The following is a 22,656-nucleotide window of genomic DNA, read 5'->3' on the forward strand; positions in this document are numbered from 1 at the left end:
CAACCACTCTGGAAAGCAGTATGGAGATTCCTCAAAAGACTAAACATAGAGCTCCTCTATAACCCAGCAGTCCCACTTTGGGGCATTTACCCAAATGACCATAAACAAGACAATACTAAAGTTACCAGCACATCCATGTTCATTGCAGCATTATTTATCATAGCTAAGATATTGAACCAACCCAGATGCTCCTCAGCCCATGAAAATGTGTTGTATGTACACAATGGAATTCTATGCTTCCATCAGAAAGAATGACATCACCCCATTCATAAGGAAATGGAAAGACTTGGAAAAAATCATATTAAGTGAAGTAAGCCAGAACCAAAAAAATATATGCTCCATGGCTTCCCTCATTTGTAATAATTAGCATATGTTTAGGATATTTCTAGCAGAGGATCACAATAGCCCAAAAGCGGGGCTGGGATGATGGCCTAGTGGCAAGAGTACTTGCCTCATATACATGAAGCCCTGGGTTCGATTCCTCAGCACCACATATGTAGAAAAGGCCAGAGGTGGTGCTGTGGCTCAAGTGGTAGAGCTCTAGAGCAAAAAGAAGCCAGGGACAGTGCTCAGGCCCTGAGTCCAAGCCCCAGGACTGGCCAAAAAAATAAAAATAAAATAAAAACAATAGCCCAAAAGCTATAAACATATGACCATATAAACTGATGTTAATTGAAGCTGGGCACTGGTGGCTCGTGCCTAAAATCCTAGCTACTCAGGAGGCTAAGATCTGAGAATCACAGTTCAAAGCCAGCTCAGGCAGGAAACACCATGAGACTCTATCTCTAATGAAAACTACTCAAAAAAGCCAAAGTGATGCTGTGAAGTGATAGAGTCCTTGCCTTCAGCAAAAAGAAGCTCAGGGACAGTGCCCCGATCCAGAGTTCAAGCCCCAGAACCAGGAAAAAAAAGATGTTAACCAAATTGAACTCTAAGATATGAAATGAGGATTTTTGTTGTTGTTGTTTTTCAGGGTTTTTTGTTTTGTTTATTTGCTATTATTTCTTTTTTAAAGTTTGTTTTATCCCCTGCTGTCGCTGTTTTTTTTTTTTTTTGAAACCCTTTGTCTTGTATATAAGTTTATCTGCTTTGGGGAAGGGAAGGGGAATCACAGAAATGGTGAGACAAAAGACTAAGGGTGAACCAATGCAACAGTGTCACTCACTAGACACTAAGTTGGAAATGAACTTTACAACTTGGCTGGGGGAAGGGAGTCGGTAGGGAGAAAACAAGGGAGGGATAGATAACACTGTTAGAAAAGAAATGTACTCATTTCCTTACTCATGTAACTGTAACCCCTCTGTATATCACCTTTACAATTAAAGAAAAAAGAAAAGAAACTTTGAAAAAAATATCTGCACATATACAACACACACAGCGACATACACAAAGTGGCTTCTAATTGAGAACCTAAATATATGTTTATATCATTTTTTTCAAATAGGCAAGTCACACAGGAACTGTAGGGAAATATTTGGCTTGAAAATAGAGTAAAAGAAAAGTTACAAGGAAGTAATAGTGATTTTTAGGGTACAGGCTCTGAAGCTTTCTGTATCACCATTTTTTACCCATTCGCTATAATTAGGGACAATGGAAGTGGGGCACAAGGATTCTTACTGTTTCTGCCAGTTTCTCTGCTGCCTGGGGCTGCCTGGGAGCAACCCCATCTGTCTTTAGACAAAATGCTTGACGGAGATCAGAGGAATTACCAATTATGCTGAATTATTCATGGGACTGTTACAAAGAGAAAAATATTTTCACACATATTTAAAAAAAGCATAAACCTCACATGCTAGTGACAGAATTAGGTTAAAAACAGAGCCAGTACTGGGAAAGACCATCAAATTTCAACTAACTTATCACTTAGAGCCCTTCTGTGGAGTGGTAGGTTAGGTTCAAAGCAGGACTGTGTGCAAATTTGCTCCAGTAGGCCTAAGTAAAAGCAGACTGGAAGGCAGCTTTAAGAAAGTTCATCCAGGACACACTTTATTGACAGAGGCCATCTTGGAAATGGGATGCTGCTGCCCAGGCCTGTGACCTTGTTCCAGTTTAACATGGCCCCATCCTTTCTACTGCCCATTTTAAAGCAATACTTTTTCATCTTTTTGAATCAAAGACCTCTTCCAGAATTGAATGAAAGCTATGGGTCCTTCCCTTAGAAAAATGCATGTCCCATTCATGCATGTATACAGTTTTTGGTTTTTTATATTTTTTGTTTTTTGCCAGTTCTGGTGTTTGGACTCAGGGCCTGAACACTGTCACTGTCCCTGGCTTCCTTTTTTTTTGCTCAAGGCTAGCACTCTACCACTTGAGCCACAGCGCTACTCCTGGTTTCTTCTATATATATGGTGCTGAGGAATCGAACCCAGAGCTTCATGAGGCAAGCACTTTACCACTAGGCCATATACACAACCCTTGGAAATAAGTCAGAGGAAACTCTGACCTTTTATTTTTTTCTTTACTTTTATTTTTTTTGCTAGTCCTGGGGCTTGAACTCTAGGGCTGGGTGCTGTCCCTTGAGCTTCTTTTTGCTCATGGCAAGTGCTCTGCCACTTAAGCCCCAGGACCAATTCCCAGTTTTATTTTAAAATACAGAGTTTATGGCTATATACATCTATGGACTCCCTGTTGAAAAAAATTACATAGCTACTGTGGTTTGAATGCCCAACAGTTCATTTGTTAGAAATTTAATCTCAAGTTTCATATGTTAATGGTCTTGAGGAAGGTTAGGAGATAACTGCAGTTAGATGAGGTAATAAGGGTGGGCCCCATGTTAGATGAGGTAATAAGGGTGGGCCCCATGATGACGTCAGGGATATTATAAGAGGAAGACAACAAGCACCAGCATGTTTGCTGTCTCTCATGGTTAGAGTGTAGCACTAGGCTCTTACTAAATGCTGAGCACCATGTTATTGGTCTTCCAGCCTTGAACCAGTAAACTTTGATTCCCTATGAATTACCTAGTCTTGAGTATTTTGTTGTAACAAAAGAAAATGCGAAGACATTGGTCAAGAGACATCTGTGGTTGGGCATGAAGGATGAAGGCCCTGAAGAAGCCTGACTTGAGTTACTGTCAACACTGGAACCCTGTGGAAGGCTTACAGGGAGAAGGACCAAGGACAGGAGCATGTGTTCAGGAAGTAGGTACCACTTCCTTTGTTTGATAAAGACAAGGGTCCAAATAATAAACCTGTTTTTAAGAAATACCTTTTGTTCAAGTGAGTCCAGAGTAAGCTAAAAGGCCTCTTCCTTTGCTCTCCACCTTCAGTCACTTTGACATCATTCCAGTCCAGTGGCAATAGGCCTATGAGTTGGCTATGGCCATGCAGCAAGCTTGAAGTTGCCTAAGGAGGCTAAAGTAGCAAATCAGGACTTGGCAGTCAGAAAAATGTGACTCAACAGAGTGAATGGCACAAATATCAGTACCAAGATTCCACCCTGGTCTAAGCAGAATAAGAGATATACAGATTTAACTCCCAGTCAGCATCGTTGCTGGTACACTGGTAGACACAGGAGAGATGAAATACTTTCCATTTTTTGTGATTAATCCATAAGTGCTGAGGAGTAACTGGGCGCCCTTTAACATAGAAGCCAGTGAACACTTCACCTAGGATTCTAAGTTCTTCTTCCATCACTAGTAACAGTGTGGGGTTGGGCAGCTCTCCTCAAGACCAGATCCACCTCAGCCCCTGCTCCTGCAGGTTTAGCAGTGGCTTCCCTGATGCTGGAAGCTGAGGAAGGAATGAGATACCTAAAGGGCTATCTGTAGCCATGTGAAAGCCTGAACTTGGGGCAGCAGAGGCCAACAAAGAGTAGTCATGCCTGGCTCACTCATACCAGGAATGTAAAGTATCAAAACAACATTTCCAATAATGACCAAAAGACAAGGCTTTAGATACCCAACTAAGAGCACCTAGATGGTCTTTTATCTCATTGCAAAAACTGATTTCTAAACTGCTTTAGAAATGGGCTTTGACCTTCTAAAGACCTTAAGACTGATGTTCTTGTCATTGAAACCCTTGTGACCAGGGAAATCAACTGTGTCCAGAACCCAGTGTTTCCCTTAGATGTTTGTGCTCTGTTCTCTGAACACCTGTGACAGAGGTGCATGGTGGGGTCACAAGGAGTTTCAGCAGGAGCTCCATGGGTGCCTGGAATGAGTGATTCCCAGGTTTCATGTAAGTCGGGTCCTGCTGCCCTCTGTACCCCCTTTTCCTTCTGGAGCGAATATCTGAAAGGACTTCTCCTGCATGGTGGAGACAGCTCTCCAGCAAGTTTTAATTTTGAGTAGAGAGTAGAGTGGAAGCAGAAGCCAGTTGCTCAAAGCAGATTTTAGCCACCATTGCTAGGGTTCTGTCCTGAAGGCTTCTGCTGGGATCTTTGGAGGATAAGTTATCCAGCCTTTGATAGCTTTTTGCAATGGTACTTGGGGCTGATATTTTGCTTGTGGCAGAGTGCTGGGCAAGTTTTGTAGACTCCAGAAATGGAACAGATCATATAAAAGTACAGTTGGCCCTTCACATCCATGAATTCAACTCAACTCAGGCCAAAAGTATTTGAAAATAATTGAATCTGGACTGAACATGCACACTTTTTTCTTGCAATTCTCTAAACAATATAGAACACATGACTGTTTCCACAGTACTCCCAATGTATTGGGATGTTTTTAAATATACAGGAGGTTGTGTATAGGTTCTATATGAGTTTTGTGCCATTTTATATAAAGGACAAGCTTGGAGTACCTTTGAGGGATCCTGGAACCAGTCCCTCAGGGATACAGAGGTAGCATGAAATATCTAAAGTGACAAATGACTCTGGAAAAATTAGTCTTTATTCACAATAGGTATAATAATAAAGTAACAAATTACTTACTGGATCAGGATCTATACTGATTCCTGAGCCAATTATCTCAGCTCTCTCATACCACTGCAGACATTTAACACCATATAACAGATGAGAAGGCCCCAAAGACAGACTCAACCACATAGTCCTAATGTGGTATACCTCAACTCTAATACTCCACTCTTTCTCCTGCTGTTTCTTCATGCCATCAAGCCTCTAATTCATGTACAATTGCTGTGGCCAATTAAAGGAACCAAAGAGAAATCAAGTGACGAAAAGAAAAAGATGGTTGTAGAACTAATCTATGTTCACTATTCAGTGTTAATTTCCTAATGTCAAGAACACTACTAATGAAGGATGTGTGCTACTCTTAGAGACCTGAACTCCCATGGCTCAACAAACTGCTGTGTCCCCATCACCAAATGGCACCAGGCATACTGTGGGGCTCAGCCAGTGCTCAAGACCAGATCTAGGAAATCCAACTGGGTTCTCAAAGCAGCATCTGAGATGGCTTCTCAGAGTCTCTGTGTTTCCCAAATCAGAACAAGGAATGGAAAACACGTTTCTCTGTGGCTGCAATACCTTAATTTATCCCCCAAAGCAGATGCCTGTGCATTTGTCTTCTGCTCTTTCCATTTCCCCATATCCTGGGTCTTGAATTCTTCCCAGGAATTTAGTCCTTCTGTACGCCTAACTGCCCATTACTTTTCTGTTCCATGTACTTCTGGTCTGACTGTCCTCATGAATTCCACTTTGAGCCCACACATCTCAGATATTGGGCCAACCACACTTTCTACTCAGCTTATCTGGGGTGCTGTGCCTCCCACTCAGGTCTCCGTAAGCCAGTGGCAAGCCCCTAGAAATCCACTTTCCCTCTCCCTAGGGAAGACCAGGCTGGATTGTGGCTTTTTCCTTCATGGAGTGGCAGTGGGTTCAAGTCTTCATCTGTGTGTGGCTGTCAGCACCCTCCATGGTCCACTGTGTACCTGATGTTTGCCTCAGTGGCAGGCTGTCTAATCTAGGTGATGGGTATGGTCCATGAACAGGGATGGCCTAGAAGCCACAGTCTGCCTGCCCCTCTGCCCCCTCCAGGCTGCCTCTCAGCCTCCCCTTATGTAAGGAAGACAAGACCTCACTGTCGCTTCCCCCCACTGGGTCTGCCTTGCATCTTGTTTTGGCTGGTGGACAGACCTTACCAACAACCCAGCCTTAACAGGACACCAGGCTACACTTCTGTGTTAGGTGAGAGCAGTGAGCAGTGAGGCAGGGCTGCCTCACTGTCTTTGGTAGATGGAAATGCATGTGCTTGTAGGTTTTGTTTTTAAAGAAAAGTGTTGGTCACAAAATATATGTTGTTACCTAAATGTGCAATGCCCACATTCTCATGTTCTCAACTAGGCAAAGGGCCCTTTTAGGATATACATCAGAAGTTATGGGCCATGGGCTGCAGGAAGTTTCCAGAGGTACAAAGAAGACCTCAGGGAAATAGTTTCAGGATAAGGACATCTAACATGGCTGGATACTGTGGGCCTGGATCCAGGAGGGGCTTCAAGCGTCATAGGAAATGAAGTATGCATGACAGTGCTGAGAGCCAAGTGGGAAGATGGATCAGAACTCACTTCCCCAGCATCAGTATCTATAGTTAAATGGCTATTGATTGGCTATGCCTGTTTAATATTTCATTCACATACACATAAGAAAAATGAAGAAGCTGACATTGGTCCAGAACTTTCCCTGCCCTCAAAGTCTTTGTTTCCTTCTCTATGTCCTGGACATTTACATGCCTCTGAGACCTGCAGCCTTTCTCTTGGGGGTGTTTTCCCCCTTGCTATAAGCAGCAGAGAGATAGAGTGGTCAGGTTTGTAAATGAAAACCAGTGGTCCCTTTCTGGCCTGAATTCTAGTTCTGTACTGCCTTTTAAAATAGGGCAGGGGCTTTTCCCTTGCTGCTTATTAACTCTGACCCCACAAAGCCTATCTCTAATGAGAGTCAAGAATAACTACAGCTTTTCCCTGTGTAACACTGGTTGGGTCACAGAATGGTTTCTTTGCTAGGTGATTCAACTGATAATCCAAATGCATGTGAATTTGTTTTCCACATTATACCTTAACATGATTTTCTTGTGTATGTGATGCATGATGGGTAAGTTTTCTACATGGAGCTATATATCCACCCCTGAGAGCCTCTTTTCAGTAGAAAACCTCAGAGCCCTTGATTTGTTCATAAGCGTATGTATCTCCTAGGTAGGTGCATGGGATGGTGGTGATAGAGTTCCCATATTTCTTTTTTGTTTTGTTTTGTTTTTGTTTTTGTTTTTTGCCAGTCCTGGGGCTTAAACTCAGGGCCTGAGCACTGTCCCTGGCTTCTTTTTCCTCAAGGCTAGCACTCTACCACTTGAGCCACAGTACCACTTCCGGCTTTTTCTATATATGTGGTGCTGAGGAATCGAACCCAGGGCTTTATGTATACGAGGCGAGCACTTTGCCACGAGGCCATATTCCCAGCCCGAGTTCCAATATTTCTATTATCTTTTGTGTGGAAGTTTCAGCTTAACAGCACACAATAGTGTGATGCTTGGGTTTGTAGTATTTATTTGTTTGACTGTCCTGAGCCAGGATAGGGATTGCCTATGCCCCCTTTCCATTATTAGCATGGAAATTGGCCTCATTCACACTTTACAATGTGCATTGCATGAATACCATTATGATCTTATGTCTTCTGGATCTTATGATCTTATGTCTTCTGTCCAACAATGTGCTTCAGCAAAGCATACTGAAAAACCCATCAAGTGCTCTGTCTTGGATCATATGGGGCATGCCCTTGGCTAGGCTATCCTTTGGAATCTGGTTTCAACCAGGTATGAATTGTTGATACAAGGGGATGCCCTTGGGGGCATTGCCTCCAGCCTCTTGCCCACCCATGAATCTGGGAATAAAAGTATTTATCTGGAGCCCCAAACCCTACAATTTTGAAAATGGAACAGTTGAAATCACTGCCTTCTCTGGATTCCAGCCTATGTGATCTCTCGCAGCTTTTAATCACCTCTTTTGCTCTGATAGCTAGCCCTTGCCTAGCTATGTGATGTTGTCTGAGGTGGCTGAGACTCAGTAAGGAGTACTCTTTTGAGTTAGGGCTGGGTTCAGTGGTCATTGGCACAGATGAAATCTATCTAGCCCTCTTTAAAAGATGCAAAGTGATGAGGAATCTTCAGGCATGTATTTTGTGGAATATATAAGACAGTACAGAAGTGTGTCCTGAAATATTTCTGCAAAGCTTGTTTAGATGGGAAAACCTGATCTGCGACACAGCTGATGGGGTCTAAGTGATTTCAATAGTTCAACCTTGGGTCTGCCATAAATGGAGGACAGAAATAGAAAATAAGTGAACTGTGGGAATGTAAAATGTAAGATGCTCTCTGAGGACTGGATGAGCTCCAATACAGCTCTGGTGGCCTGAGTGAGACCTTCTTCCAGCTCTTGTCCCAGAGCACTCCACCTTTATGAAATGACCCCTTAGGTGGAGACTGTCTACGCATCTGCCGTGTCTGCATTGTGAACACTTCGGAGGCCTGGATGTAAAATGGGTGAGCCAGAGCTGTCACAACCTACCATAGCACATGCTATGGCCTTAAAATGACTTCCTTCTGCTATTGAGCAAGCATCTGAAATCAGACTATGAGAATACAGTCCTCTATTTTTAGCTACCCAGGAGATGTGACCCCTCAGAATGGCAGTGCAGTCAACTCTGCAAATCACTTTTGCCTCCTGCAGATTGAGCTTATCTGATCCCCCTGAGTTAGAGCATCCTGGGGGCAGGGTATAGGTGGAGGGAGGGGAAAGATTCTAAAGGCCAATCCTGCTTACTTTCTGTTTGTTTTGTTTTTGAGAAAGAAGGGTTAATAATTTTTAGGATGACAAAATATAAAACATGCCATCTTAGTTCCAAGTATACAACTGGTGCTTTAAGTACATTCACACTATGGTGTCACCATCACCACCACCCATCTATAACACTTTCATATACCCCCAGTTCCTAGAAATGCCTGTTTTTACTTTCAGTGAATTTGGCTACTCAGATAAGTGAAATATTCTAAGTGGAATATTATAGTATTTGTTTTTTTGAGTTGACTCATTTACTTAGCATGGTGTTCTTGGGCTTCATCCATGTTGTAGCATGTGTCAGGATTTCTTCCTAATCTATTGTATGGTGAGCCACATTTCCTTTACCCATTTATGTATCCGTGGACACTTAGTTGATTGCACATTTCAGCTATTCTGACTAATGAGGCTATGAGAATGGGTGCACTTGAGTACCTGCTTTCAGTTCTTCTGAAAGAACAGAATGGGATTTCTGAATCATACAGTAATTCTGTTTAATTTATGTAGGGACAGCCATTCCTATTTTCCACAGCTGACTGCAGCCTTTTTACATTCTGACCAGTGAGGCACTAAGACTCTGAAGTTCTCTATATTCTTTCCAGCACTTATTATTCCCTCTGATATATGAATGTATGTATGTATACATACACATATATATACACATATATATGCACCAAGAATGCCACTAGGAATAAATGTGAAGTGTCATCTTATTATAGTTTTGATTTGCATTTCCGTTATGATTAATGCATTGACCAGTTTCCCATTGATCACTTTTGGTTTTCATTTTGTTTATACTTGAACTCAAGTTACTTGTTTAAATGAATTCTTATATGTGGAACCTGAGAAGAATCACTCAGATGAAGGTAAATTTGCCAGTCTCAGCTAGCTTTGCTCAGTAGCTTCTGTTGTCTGTCAAGAGCATGAATCCTCAATGAGATGCTCATCTATTGCTGTATAGGATGACTTAAGTTTCTGCTAGTGTGTTACTCACAACCCCTACTCTTCATTTTGTTCTCAGTTGAAATGGTCTATCCCCTGGATGTGGATTCTATTGTCTTTGCTTGTTGCTGTGTGGATTTTCCTTTTGTGCAAGGGCAAGTTTGGATTCCTTGTCCTCCTTTCACCCTAATTATCGGAGGCTCAGTTGGACATCACAGAATGATGATGCTGGTGTGGAAATCTGATAATGCTGGTTCTCATGGTACCAGTAATGAAAAGCAGATACCTCAGGCATGCTGCTCTCTTTTGAAATGTCAGTCTTCTGACATCCTCCAGCCCATTTCCTGCCTCTTCTCTCCTCACTAAGATATGGTTCCCTCTGATGCTTTATTGGGGGATAAAGCTCACTCTCCTGGGAGCATATTTTTCTCTAATGGTTGGTAGAATATTAAACATAAGATTTCTCCCTTAAATTGTTTAAAATTACAGTGCAGTATTGTTACTTCAAGGTACAATGTTGGACAAAAGATCCCCAGAGTTTATTCATCTCACTTGACTAAACTTTTATGGTAATTATTTAGCAGCTCTGCACTTATCCTAATCCCAGACCCTGGGTGTCACCATTCCATCCTGATTCTATGAATTTGTCTAATTTTAGCGGCCTCATATTAGTAGAGTCCTGTCATTTTTGTCCTTCGATGACTACTGTGTTCCATTGAGCATAATGTCCCCAGAGGTCAGCCATGTGTTCAGCCACCACCTCTTTTTTCTCATTCATTCATCCAGTGGTGACACCTGCACTGTTGTCATGTCTTGGCTATTATGGACATGCAGAGGGTCTGGAAGTATGCATCACTTCAAAATCCTGATAAGATCCTTTCGGATATATATTCAGAAATGGGATTGCTAGATCATATGGTAGTTCTTATTCTAATTTTTGAGGAACAACTATGCAGTTTTCTATTTGTATCCTAACAAGAGTTAGGCTTTATGTCAAGACCCTTACTACTCTCTCAGCTTCTCCTGCACAGGCCTTTCTGGGAGTCCTTGCCTGTGCTGAGATATCTTCTCCCTGCCCCCTTTTCATCATGCCTCTCACTGGCTGAGCACTCTCCTTGATATTTCCCTTGTGGCCAGATTCAAATACTGCTTTCTTGGCAAAGTCTTCCCCTCTCTGATTCCCTTCTCTTCATTCTTGCAACATAGAACTCACACTTGAGTGTGTCTTGTTCATAGTCAGGGATCTCTCCTATTAGACTGCTGGCCCCTGAAACCAGTGATATGCTTGTTCACTGTAGCATCTCCCCAGTGTAATCTGTGCTGGATAAATGATGCAGCATTTCTTCCTGTTTTCCATGGCTCACCGTCACTAATTGTTCTCTGTGGGTCCAGTGATAAACATGGGATATTGATTAAGAATGCAGTCTTTACCTGGATGCTTTCACTTTGGTAAAGAGAAGGGTCAATTTTGATTGTTTTCTTTATGACATGTTTTTAGATATTTTTAATATTCAGAAAGAGATAAACACAGTAGATGAAAATCGGGAGCCAAGACTAGGACTATTCAGTAGGTAGAAAGCCAGAAAAAGCAAACCTCTTCTGTGTTGGAAGTGACTTCCTCATGCTACTCAGTAAGGGTCACTATTTGCCTTTGAAAAATATATTTAAGAAATCTGTCTTTATCATTATTAGCAGAGACTCTCAGAGGCCATGAAGAGCTCTCTAGCTGGCAGTTTGCTCTGGGGGCTTTATAGGACTCCTGACCTTGCTTAAGGTAAGGGGTTTGTTTGGCAAAAGCAGTCATAAATATGGCGCTGGCATTGAAATGCTGTTGGGTTTTTGGACTCTGAGAATGCAATTTGGGCACTATAGTAATGTGAACAAGATTTCATTGCTTTGTTTGGTTAGTCATTGTTTTCTGCTTCCTCTTATAGGCTGTAGTGCTAGGTTTACAGGTTGTCTGTGGGCTCCAGTGAACATCCAGAAATGAGCACTCTGTCCAAGAGGCCATATGCCACGAGCTGCCCTTTGAAGGTGCTACCTCCCATAATGGAAATAAGGTTACTATCTTATTTATAGGATTTGGCAAGGGCTTCTGAGGTCAAGCCTCTACACATGCTTTGAGAGGCTTGGGTGTGATGATCATGCACCTAGTTATGGATGCCTGGGGCCAGTCTGAGCCAGTCCATCCTAGCTGCTGAGCCAATGAGGACAAGGACACCGTAGTCACAACAAGGCCTTGGGCTTAGAAGAAATGTCTCACGTGGATGATGATGGCCTAGAGCATGTCCAGTTCTAAAATAAACACTCCCAACTTTGGCACTAAGGAGCTACCCAGCAGGGTGAGAAGCTGAGAGAGTGGGGTAGTAAGGCCAAGTGCTGGGATAGTTCCATTTTTAGAGGTAAATGAGGAAGTGAGAAGCTGCCAAACCTCTCCTCCAAGATTTCCCCTTGCTCTGGGTGAAAGTCATGGCCATCTCTAATGGGGCTGTGACCCTCTGGCCTTGCACACTTGAGGTTATTCTTATGATCCAGTTCTGTCAGCTTTGGGCTTGCTCAGTTCCTCTAGAGTGTTTATAGTGGTTACAGTCAGCCAGATATGAAGGACTGCCATGCTGTGGGAAGGGCTCAGAAAAAGCCTGTGGCTTTGAGCTTTCATTATTAACTATGAAATATTTCTGGAATGTATGTATGTACCCACTACTCAGTAGTATATATCCATTACTCAGACTTGGAAACAGTATAATACAATCCATTCCTTCTGGTCTTCATCTTCTAATTCTTCCTGTGTCCCAAACCATTACTATCCTCGTTTGCCATGTCTCATCCTCATGATTTGTCTCTAGTTTGACCATGTCTGTTTGTGCCCATGCAGTGTCTACAGTACTGTTCTGTACTGCCTTGACTTTTCCAAAGCCTTACACAGATGGCATCCTAGTGTATTGTACCCTTTTGAGCTTCCTTTTTATTTATTTATTATTTTTTTACTCAGCATTCTGGTTGGGGAGTGAAATGGAGCAACATCTATTTTGATAATGAGGCTTGTACAAGATTGAACAGGTTTTATGCCCTCTGGGCCTACAACTTTAGAAATGCAAAGGAAATAGTGATGCCCCAGAAAATAATGTGGTTCTGTCTTCTCCCTATTGAAATTAAATCTTGGAGGAAACAGAAGACAAAGACAAGACAGGCAAGTGGCCCAGCTCTAAAGTCTATGGGGCTGATGGGGGAGCTGGCAGGGCCAAGGAATCCAAATTAATACCAAGGTAATCATAGTCTTGGTATGACCTTTCCCTATTTAAAACAGCTTCCCTCTACTCAGAAACCCTTACTCTTTCTTTTTTATAAATGGTAATATATATATATATATATATATATATATATACACACACACACATATGGTATGCCCTATGCACGCTCTCTCTACATATACATAATTACATAATTTTGCATATATGTACACACACACACACACACACACACACACACACACACAATTTTGACTTTTAGGCCAAGGAGGAGTTTCTGTGTTGCCAGGATTAGGATATGAGGACTCAGTGAACAGTATCTTTTTAAGTTCAAAGACATCCTACTATACATAATACATCAATGTCTTTCTTCTGATTTTCAATTTGAACATGCAGAAACTGGTGATATTCGGGCCTCTATATATCATATGCCATTTGAGGAATTACCAGTCTTCAGTATGAATTTCTGTTGTTTTGAACTGGGAGGATAGTGGCCAAAAGAGAGGTGGAGTATGGAAACCCAAGATAAGAATTGGAATGCAACCACTAGAGAACCACTAGTGTTTTGTAAACTCAGTAAGAGCCTTGTTTTACCTTTCAGTATATGTGTTTAAAGGAAAAAGCACAGCACAAAGGCCCCACATTATCCCGGCTTTAGGGACGGAGTCTATACTGCAACCCTTTGGCCCTCAGAGCAGCACTTTGGCTACCGTGTTGCCTACTTGAGAATGGACAAAGCTAGAGAGAGAAAACAATGGCATTGGATGATGAGACTGGGTGGTCCATTACATGGTCACTTGGCGTAGAATAGTATCTTCCCCGCTATAAAGAGTCACTAATCAGAAATGGTGTGATAGTCTGGGTCTCAAGTATCCCCTAGCCGGTGTATCAGATAAGGCTTAGTCCTCAGAATGGTACTATTGGCAAGAGGTAGGAAGTTTAAGAGGTAGGACTTGTGGGAGATCTTTGGGCCACTGGAACCAGAAATGAGTATTCTGGAGTCACATGGGTACATTTGGGTGGCAGGGCAAGGAGCAGAAAGAAACATATCAGAGCTTGGGGAATGGTCCCCCCCCACCACCACATACACATATACACTATGAAAGCATCATTTGGTAATCTGGGTACAAAGATCCTACTCTGGTTTTCAGTTAAATTGTTTTCTTGATGCTTATGTGTATGGGGTTTTGGAAACTCTGTTGAACAGTGTGGTGTTGCAGTCTCAGGCTCCACTGCTGATGTAATCAGGGTGGGGGTTGGGTGACTTGAAGAGATGTTGAGAGGACACGGGCAACTGGGAGACATGGAGCATCTTTTAATCAAGGTTCTAGCCATAACATTTATTGAAATGCTGCAAAAACTAGATTTAAGTTTAGGCAACTAGATAAATGACCTTAGTTATATGTTTTTGCTGTATTTTCTCCAACAACCCCAAGAATGAAAGATCCTTATTTGGATCAGGACAGTAGCCACCCCCATGTGAATTTTCAACTAAGTAGAGCGCTGGTAACACTACATCTCTTGATACATGTTGGGACCTGTTAATATTTGCACAGTGACAGCATTTCCTACTTGCCTTTATCTTTAAGTAAGACTTCTCACCCTGTCCCCTCAGCCCAAAGTTCTGTTGGGATACCGATGATTGCTAGAGTCTCCATTAGATCCTAAAGACTATGTGACAAGCTCCCAGATGTTACAGGAAGGTCATTGCCATCTGACCTTCTCCAAAATGTGCACAAAGCTCTTCACTCATCCCAAACTTCCAACTGTTGAACAAGCTACACTTGACCATGTGTTTTTCCTTCTTGGAAAAATCCCTCATTCACATTAATGATAGAATTTTGTAATTCTTTTTTATCTTTTGGGGGCATTCCTAGTAAGCAACACTAATTCCCAGACCTTTAAAAAAAAAGAAAAAGGCGATTTCATCCGAGCTGATTTATGGACTCAGGAGATACCATTCTCTATGAGTCAAGTGAGTTCCTGTGCAAGTTTGTGATTTCTGATAGGAAAATGAGGAGAAAGAGAGGAGAAAGTAAACTCTTAAAGCAGGTGCCTGTTCCCTTTTGTTTTGAACCATTGCTGTGGTGGGGCTTGTAGGGCTAGGAATGCTCACTTAAATGCTCTCCCTCCCTCCTCCCCTCTTTCTTTCCCCATCTTCTTTGTGTTTTCATAAGTGTACATGCACAGGCTTCCCTGTGAGATCAAGATCCAGAGGCACTTGCACATTGTTGTCTAGAATCTGCCCCTCTTCCTTTCTACTCCATGGTCTTAGTGGTTGGGGTTTCTCAGGCTTCAGCAGCCCTGTTGCAGGAATGAGATACAGGGAGATACTTCAGTCTTAACTCTGATTTCAGAAGAAAAGCAGCTTTTCCAGTTAGGCCTTAGGCCACAATCTCCCCAGAATGTTTCTCCCTGATGTTCAGCTTGCCATGGGCATCAGGGGGTCTCCAGCTGCTTTAAGGTAGTTCCTGCATCATGATAGTGAGAGCCTGCGCTGGCATGAATATATCACAACCTAGGCCTTCTGGCTCCATTCCCAAAGAATAAACAGTTCTTAGTGACAGCTTTGGTACCAAAGAGCAAGGGTGTGGCATCTATAAGGCCCTCTAGCTCTCTTGGCATGGAGTGGGATGGGGAGGAGGAGGAGATGCAGTATTGCTTCTCATGGTGGCCAATGGCATGTTCTCAAGCTGAGCCAAGAGGAGCAAAGAGGAGAGTGGTTCCTGGAGAAGTGAGGAGGGAAGGATGATGGGGGAGTGACAGAAGGGCCCTTCATCCAGCCTTGCAGTCTGTGTATGCAGGGCTTGCTGGCTGAGTGCCGTGCTCTGTCTAGCATTCTCAAGGGACATCCCCCAGGAGTTTGTCTACTGCCCAGTGCCACTGCCCCCACTGCTGTAAAGTCTTGACATTTGTCTGTCTACCAGAACTGGCCCATAACATCAGATGGCTTTTCCCTTTATTCTTTCGCTTCCCTTCAGCCTCCTGTTCCTACCTCCGCGCACCCCTCCCCCGCCCCTGCAAGATGTTATTGCCACCCCTCTCCTCTGATTACACTGGACAAAGGGACTCTGGCCAGAATGCTAATGGGAGCTTTCTTTTCCATCTTGTGGGCCTCACAAAAGCTGGGGGGCTTTAAACGCCGGCCTCTCCTCTCGTTCTCACTTTCTTTCCTGTAATTCTAGATGAATGGCATTAGCCTTTTATGAGAACTTTGTTTGTGGCCATTCTAACAGCACTTTTCATCTGACATTGGTTTCTTGAATTTTAAGTGGGATTTGTTCAAATAGGCCTAGCTTGGCCTTACTTCATAGAGGGAATGCAGGATGATAAGTTAGTAAATTCCAAAGGGGTAGTTTAAAAAATACATACGTAATCTTTATCTTCCACCACAGATTAAGTGCCTCCACAAGAAAACCTTATTAAAAATTAAAATGTTCTTTGATAGAACTAGATTATTGCCCTCCAAATACCGAAACGGGAAAGCAGGGAAATTCTCCCTTCCTCTGCCTCCACTTTCTCTTTCCCTCTGTCTTTCTCTTTAGTGGAGATAACTCAATCACCTTTGAGGAGTTAACTCTCATCATAAAAAGTACTGTTCTATCTAATATTGCTGATAGTTCTTTTAGAATCTGGAGACTGAAACATTCCACTCCAATGTCCAATGTCACAAATTGGTCGGATGTTCCAGGTCAGAACCCTCAGAGTTTCTGAGTTGTCACACTTTTTCTAAAGAACCAGGAAATAAACATTGGTCCCTCTTGCTAATCCTCACTGCCACCATTCCAGAAAGAAGCCAGCTGCATTCCACTCCAGCATTGTTTGTAGGCATCAAAATGTTTATTTCACATAAACTCTATACAAGAAATACAGTTCTTCTTTTCTGTTTATTTTAAACCACATGAAAATGTCAAGATTGCTTTTAACATACAGACTGTCTAAAAACAGGTGGTGGGTTGTACAAAGACAGAGCACTGGGTGGGCAGGGTTTGGCTGAAAGGTCAAAATTTTCTCAACTTTCTTGACAACAGGGTTTTTAAAACTGTAGTTGTGAACACATTCAGTGGTGATGGAGGGGTGATGGAGTCCATTTGATGAGTCTTGATCAGCATGTGTGTGTCTACAAACATATGTACATGTATGTCACTGTACTGTTCAATAATTATAAAAAATCTTGCATCACCCTGGTCCTCCTAATCCCATGCATTTTTGTTTACTGCAAGAGACACAAAATTTATATTTCATGGAATATTAATGTTGAAGCACAGGTGAGAGAGGCCTTGTGTATCCTATTAATTTAAACCCTAACATAGTTCCTCTCTTCCAGATCTATAATCAGACAGAAATGGAAAAAAGAATTAAAATATCTATCCAATGTATTAGTTGCTTAGTCCACAAGAGACAGGAGCCTTTAGGCCACATAAGGACCTCAAAACTATTTGGTACATCACTGGATAAACACATATGCTTCTCCATGGCTCTTATCAGCTACCCAAGGCCATCTGTCTGTATTGATAATTTTATGGGGCTTGTGAATACTGTTATAAATATCTAAATGACCTTGGCAGAAAAAAAAAAGGTTCTCCACCCTGGTAGGGTACTGACAACTAAATACAAAGTTTCTGCTTTCATGTCTAGCTTCCTTCTTATTTCTGTGTTGCCTTTCTGTACATCACTTTGACAATAAATAAGAAAAAATAAATACATCACTTTGACAATAAATAAGAAAAAAATAAATTTAGAAAAAAAAAAAAGATGCATAACCAAACCCTTTGCTTTTTCATTGCCCTAGACTGTGGTTTTCCGAACATCTGATTGTTGGGTATGCAGTACTCTTCACCAAACAGAAACATAATAGTGTATGGAAAGAAGACAATGCATTGAAATGTTAGAAACTTATGCTGTTAGCCTAACTGGAAGCCAGGCTGTAGGGAGGTGGAAATCAGTTTGCCATTGTAATTTACTCAGGACCTGCAGAGGATGTCCTGTAGGTGTGTAATATACTACAAAGGGTTCCAGAAACTCCAAGGGACATAAGGCTGCCCTCAGGCCTTGAATCTGTGTTTTAGGTATGGACTCTGGTTAGTGATGAGAGAAGGAGAGAGCCTGTCTCTCAGGTGCCTGCCTTGGGCCAGACCGAGACAAATTAACTGGCAAAGAAGAAAGATAGACAGGGGTGTGAAGGTGTGTGAGGTTCTCACTGGCCAGCTCTGCTGTTCAGAGGCTGCCAGCTGGCTCTTGAGGCCTCGGAACTGGGTGAGGAAGGTTGAAGAGCAAGGTAACGCTGTTCTGAGCAGCTGGAAGGGCTCTATCTCCAATATCTTCTGAGAAAAAGCCTGTTGTCCTCCTAGAGCACAAAACCAGGGTCCAGTCATTCTTCCTTATCATCTTGCTCAGAGGAGGTTTTGTGGCTTTGGTGTTTACCCAGAGAGAGCAATTGTTTACTTTCCAAAAAGATAATGAGAGATTAGCTTCTATTTCCAGGGTGGTGATGAAGCTTGAGGAAGCAGGTGGAAGGGAAGAGAATATCAGTTGACTCTTCACTGGAACAAAAACACAAAAATCACCCTCATCATCTCCTGCCCCACCCTGGCTCTGTGAATATGGGTGACGTTTGACCCATAGTCCTTAAGGGAAGAGGTTGGTTCCTCATGACCTAGGACCTTCACTGGAAGGCTCAGTCACCTTTTCTGCGGGTGGAAAAAGATTTGAAGCCTGATTTTCCCTGATTTCTCAGTTGGGTCTTGGAATACGTGTATGTAAGCCAGTCCTGTCCCAGGATCCTGGAAAATGCCATTCCCAACTCAGTGTCTAGAACATGTCAGACTCATGTAATAGCTTTATTAATGCGTGAAGAATGGTATACCATGTCATTCTGTCAACATGACTGGGCCTATACAGAAAAGACCTGAGTTGAAGATGACCATAATGCAGGCTGCTGTTTCCACTAAGCAGAGAGCCACAAATGAGCGAAAGCATGCCCTTGAAGAGGTGATGGGAGAAAATGGAAACTCATGGCAAAGATCACCCCAACTCTGGAGAGGATGTACTTGCTTTGGTTTCAGAGTCAGGACCCTTTGATTTGTAGAAGTTATTCCAAGCAGGGGTCAGGAACCTCTTTCATCTCTCCCTTCCCTGCCTTCCTTCCTTATAGACAAGCATGAAAACAAGTATGGTGTAATCACAGAGGTTTAGATATATGTGATTAGAAAGGACAAAGATAATGTCTTTTTCCTTCGTAAGCCTTCGATTCCGGGCAGGAAACAGACATAATATAGACAGATAAGTGAACCTGCAGCAGAGACAAATACACTGACAAAGGGATTTTGAGTGCTAAGGAAGAAGATAGGGAGGCTGTCAGCTGAGTTAGCGAAGAGGCAAGGCCTTCATTAGATCATGTTGCCCAGATGGAACATGGTGGCCCAAGTATGAGAAGGACAGGAGACGAACTAGAGACCAAGGTTCTGGCTGCATACTTCCCAAGGCCAGAAGAGTAGGCTTGGTGAGGCTTTGGTGAATAGGGTTCAGGACTCTTGGCTTCAGCCTGAGAAAGGCTGAGCAGGGGAGGGCTGGCAGGACCTTGGAGCCTTTCTCATAAAATGAACATCTCTAATGGAGTAGGAATGATGAGATAATACCACATGTGTGTCTTGAAAAGGTTGCTTTGGCTAGAAGGTAGCTAGGAATTTGAAGTAAGGGAGGACCTTCAGCTATCCAGGCAAAAGAAGCCACAAAAGTGAAGGAAACAGGTAGGACATGGATAACAGAGAGAGGATAGTCAGGCTCTAGAGGGTTCCAGTAAGGAGTTTATACAGAGGAGAATGAGGTACAATCAAGTGTGACAGCTGATGGGGCCATGCACAGGTCTCTGACAAACACAGAAGCCAGGCCAGAGTTGGCTTCAGTGTGAGGAGAGCAGGGTAGGTTGAGTTTCCGTGTGCCATGTGTGGAATATTCTGCAGTATCAACAAACTCAGAACAGTCTACACACTTGGAGAATGGGCAACATCAAGATAAACAGCACAGAGAATCAGCTGTCCACAACAGGTTATAAATAGAAAACAAAACCAAAAACAAGTGTATAATCAGTATCAGGTAAACACAGGAGTATTTGGAGCAGAACTGGTTTTACATAAGAATAGAAATGTCTAGCTATAGTCAACAAGCCACTGGCCTAAGTAACATGACTTTTTCTGTCAATGTGAATAAGTCCCATGTCTCTCTGTCTCTCTTCTGCTAGGGACACTATGTTTTTAGACATGTAGGCTTCCATTACTTTGCAATGTGGGAGTGAACAATTTCTCTCTAAGAATAAATGGAGAGAGATCATACAAAACTCAACGATGTGTCTGTGCCTTTCATTTCTCAGCATTTGAATCTCTGTACCCACTAAAACAGTTTGATGAACTCATTTCCCAACACTGATGATATTAGGAGTCTGTTCTATATAAGAATACAATATAAACAATACTCAAAGAGCATAAAGAATTTGAATAAGATCAGATAGTATTTGCATTTGGATGTGGAGACATATTCTCCACAGACTCATCAATAGGTGCTTTTTTGTCTAGCCAAGTTTTGAAAAAGAAATGGTCACTTTCTTTGCATAAAGACAACTTGCACAGGGAGGGACCCACTTGCTTCCCAATACTGACAATTTATTAAATGATTGATCAGCAGATGGACCCTTCAGCCCAACCTCCCCATGCTACCAGAAGATCATTTTCCTTTCTCTGCATTGCAGTTTGCTGTACAAGTACATTGACACCATTTTAAGGAGGCAGTAGGTGCATATTTTGGAAGAAACTTTTAAATTATCCTTATTATCAAAAGGTGATTATTGGAGCAGTTCGTGGTAACCTAAATCTTACTTATTTTAATAATACATTAAAGGTTTGGAATTGTTTTAAGACACGTTATCCATTTCTGCCTCTTGTAAAATGATCTGCTTTTTAAATTTATTGTCAAAGTGATATACAGAGGGGTTACAGTTTCATATGTAAGGCAGTGAGTACATTTCTTATCAAACTTGTTACCTCCTCCATTTTTCTCCCACCCTCCCTTCTCCCCATCGCGCCCCCCCCCCAGTTATACAGTTGGTTTACAGCATATTGTCTTGTAAGTATTGCTGTTGCATTTGTTTGCCTTTTACCTGTTGTCTCTCCATTTTGATGTTCTTTATATGTTTTTTCTGTGCACTAAATTAATTTTACTTTAGCCTTCGATGGAATTCCAAACATTAGAGAAATGTTCTTGGTTTTGAGACTTAAAAGTCCAGAGTCCACGTCCTTAGCCTCAGGTTTGTGTCCAACACTGTCATTTGTCCCCTGAGAGTGCTTCTGGGTCTCATTAAAAGGATTCAATAGGAACCTCTATACCTGTTGTGCTATGTCGTTCATTAGAAATACAGAGAAAACACATAAGAAAATGTGGCAAAATGATATGGTTTGGATCTGGGTTGTTTCTGCCAAAGGTCCATGTGATATATGCTGGTTCCCAAACCAAGTCTATCAGAGGTTGTGAATTTTTAAGAATTCCTAATTGTGTCTAGTGGCTCCTAGTGGAAGGTAAGCAGGTCCTGAGAATACCTTTGGAAAGGATTAGTGTGTTTCTCAAAGGACTAGTTTAGTAATTGGGAGAGTGGGTTGTTACAAACTGAGACTAACCCATATGCTTGGCTCCTTTGGTATGTGCCAGTTCCCTTTCCACTTGCGTACCATATTAGCATGAAATTAGTATGGCCCTCACCAGGTGAGATGCCTGACTTTGGAGACCCTCCAACTGCCAGAAGTGTGGGCCAAAAAACTGCTTATAATATCCAGCCTCCAGTATTTTGTTACAACAATACAAACCAGACCAAGACACAAGTATAAAGATTTACCCAAATTGAGCATAGGATATGTGTGTGTATGAGAATGTAAAATGTTATATAATTTGAATTTGATTCTTCTTCTTATTTGTATCTTCCTGGGAAAGCTAGCAAACTTATTTTCATTTTACTATTTTAACATCAGATCCTATATCACAGCTGTCCATTGCACTTGATATGTGGCTGGGGCAACTGAAAACTGAATTCTTAATGTTATTCAATTTTAACTAAGTTTAAATAGCCATATGGACATTGAGATTGGCCAATGTCATTTTAACAGGGAACCAGGCTGTATAATCTACCTTATATACCATTTCCCTAGCAAAATCTCCCAAAGATTTCCTAACTTAGGAATAAATGAACAAAGTCTAAAATTTACTAAAGTTCATAATATTCTAAATATCCTTCTTCCCCATCATATGCCTTTCAACATGTCCTTTTCCCATGAGGTGCTACTCACTTGTGTGGAAGGGCTGCTCCTAGCAGGTACATGTCTGGTGGTGTTTAATTCTGTGCTGGGTTCCACTCCAGCCTGTCCTCCATGTCGTCAATCATGGCCATTGTGTTTGGAAGTGGATGGGCAATTCAAGAGCTCCCTCTGGTCCTCAGACACTTGGCAGTTCACTGTGTATTTAATTATGTCTCAGCAAATACGGCAGCAAGCCTTCCTTGATAAGCTTGACTTATTAAGGGCTAGGCTTGCTAATGGCAACGGTGATAAATTACAAAACCAGTTAGATTGAACAATAATGTCTAAAAGGGAAACATTATGTTTAATTGGGGTGTGTGTGTGTGTGTGTGTGTGTGTGTGTGTGTATGCTGACAAGGGCTTTCTCAGTTTGTTCCTTAACAGCAAACATCTGTGCTCAACTCATGG

The 22,656-nt window shown here is 42.1% G+C and overlaps 1 protein-coding gene and 1 long non-coding RNA gene across 2 annotated transcripts in view; one reads left to right on the forward strand and one right to left on the reverse strand.

The window, feature by feature from the left end:
• The window catches only part of LOC125353082, a 30,844-nt gene extending 13,280 nt beyond the window's left edge, over positions 1–17,564 (reverse strand). The window contains exons 1-2 of the long non-coding RNA XR_007211259.1: positions 13,132–17,564; positions 11,278–11,280 (exon numbers count right to left, since the gene is read on the reverse strand). This is a non-coding gene — a long non-coding RNA (uncharacterized LOC125353082). The remainder of the gene's footprint in view (positions 1–11,277; positions 11,281–13,131) is intronic.
• Positions 1–22,656, forward strand: part of Slc22a23 (solute carrier family 22 member 23) — a 184,072-nt gene that overhangs the window by 82,894 nt on the left and 78,522 nt on the right. The window lies entirely within an intron of this gene.

This window comes from Perognathus longimembris, chromosome 6 (assembly GCF_023159225.1).
Source record: "Perognathus longimembris pacificus isolate PPM17 chromosome 6, ASM2315922v1, whole genome shotgun sequence".
NCBI lineage: Eukaryota > Metazoa > Chordata > Mammalia > Rodentia > Heteromyidae > Perognathus > Perognathus longimembris.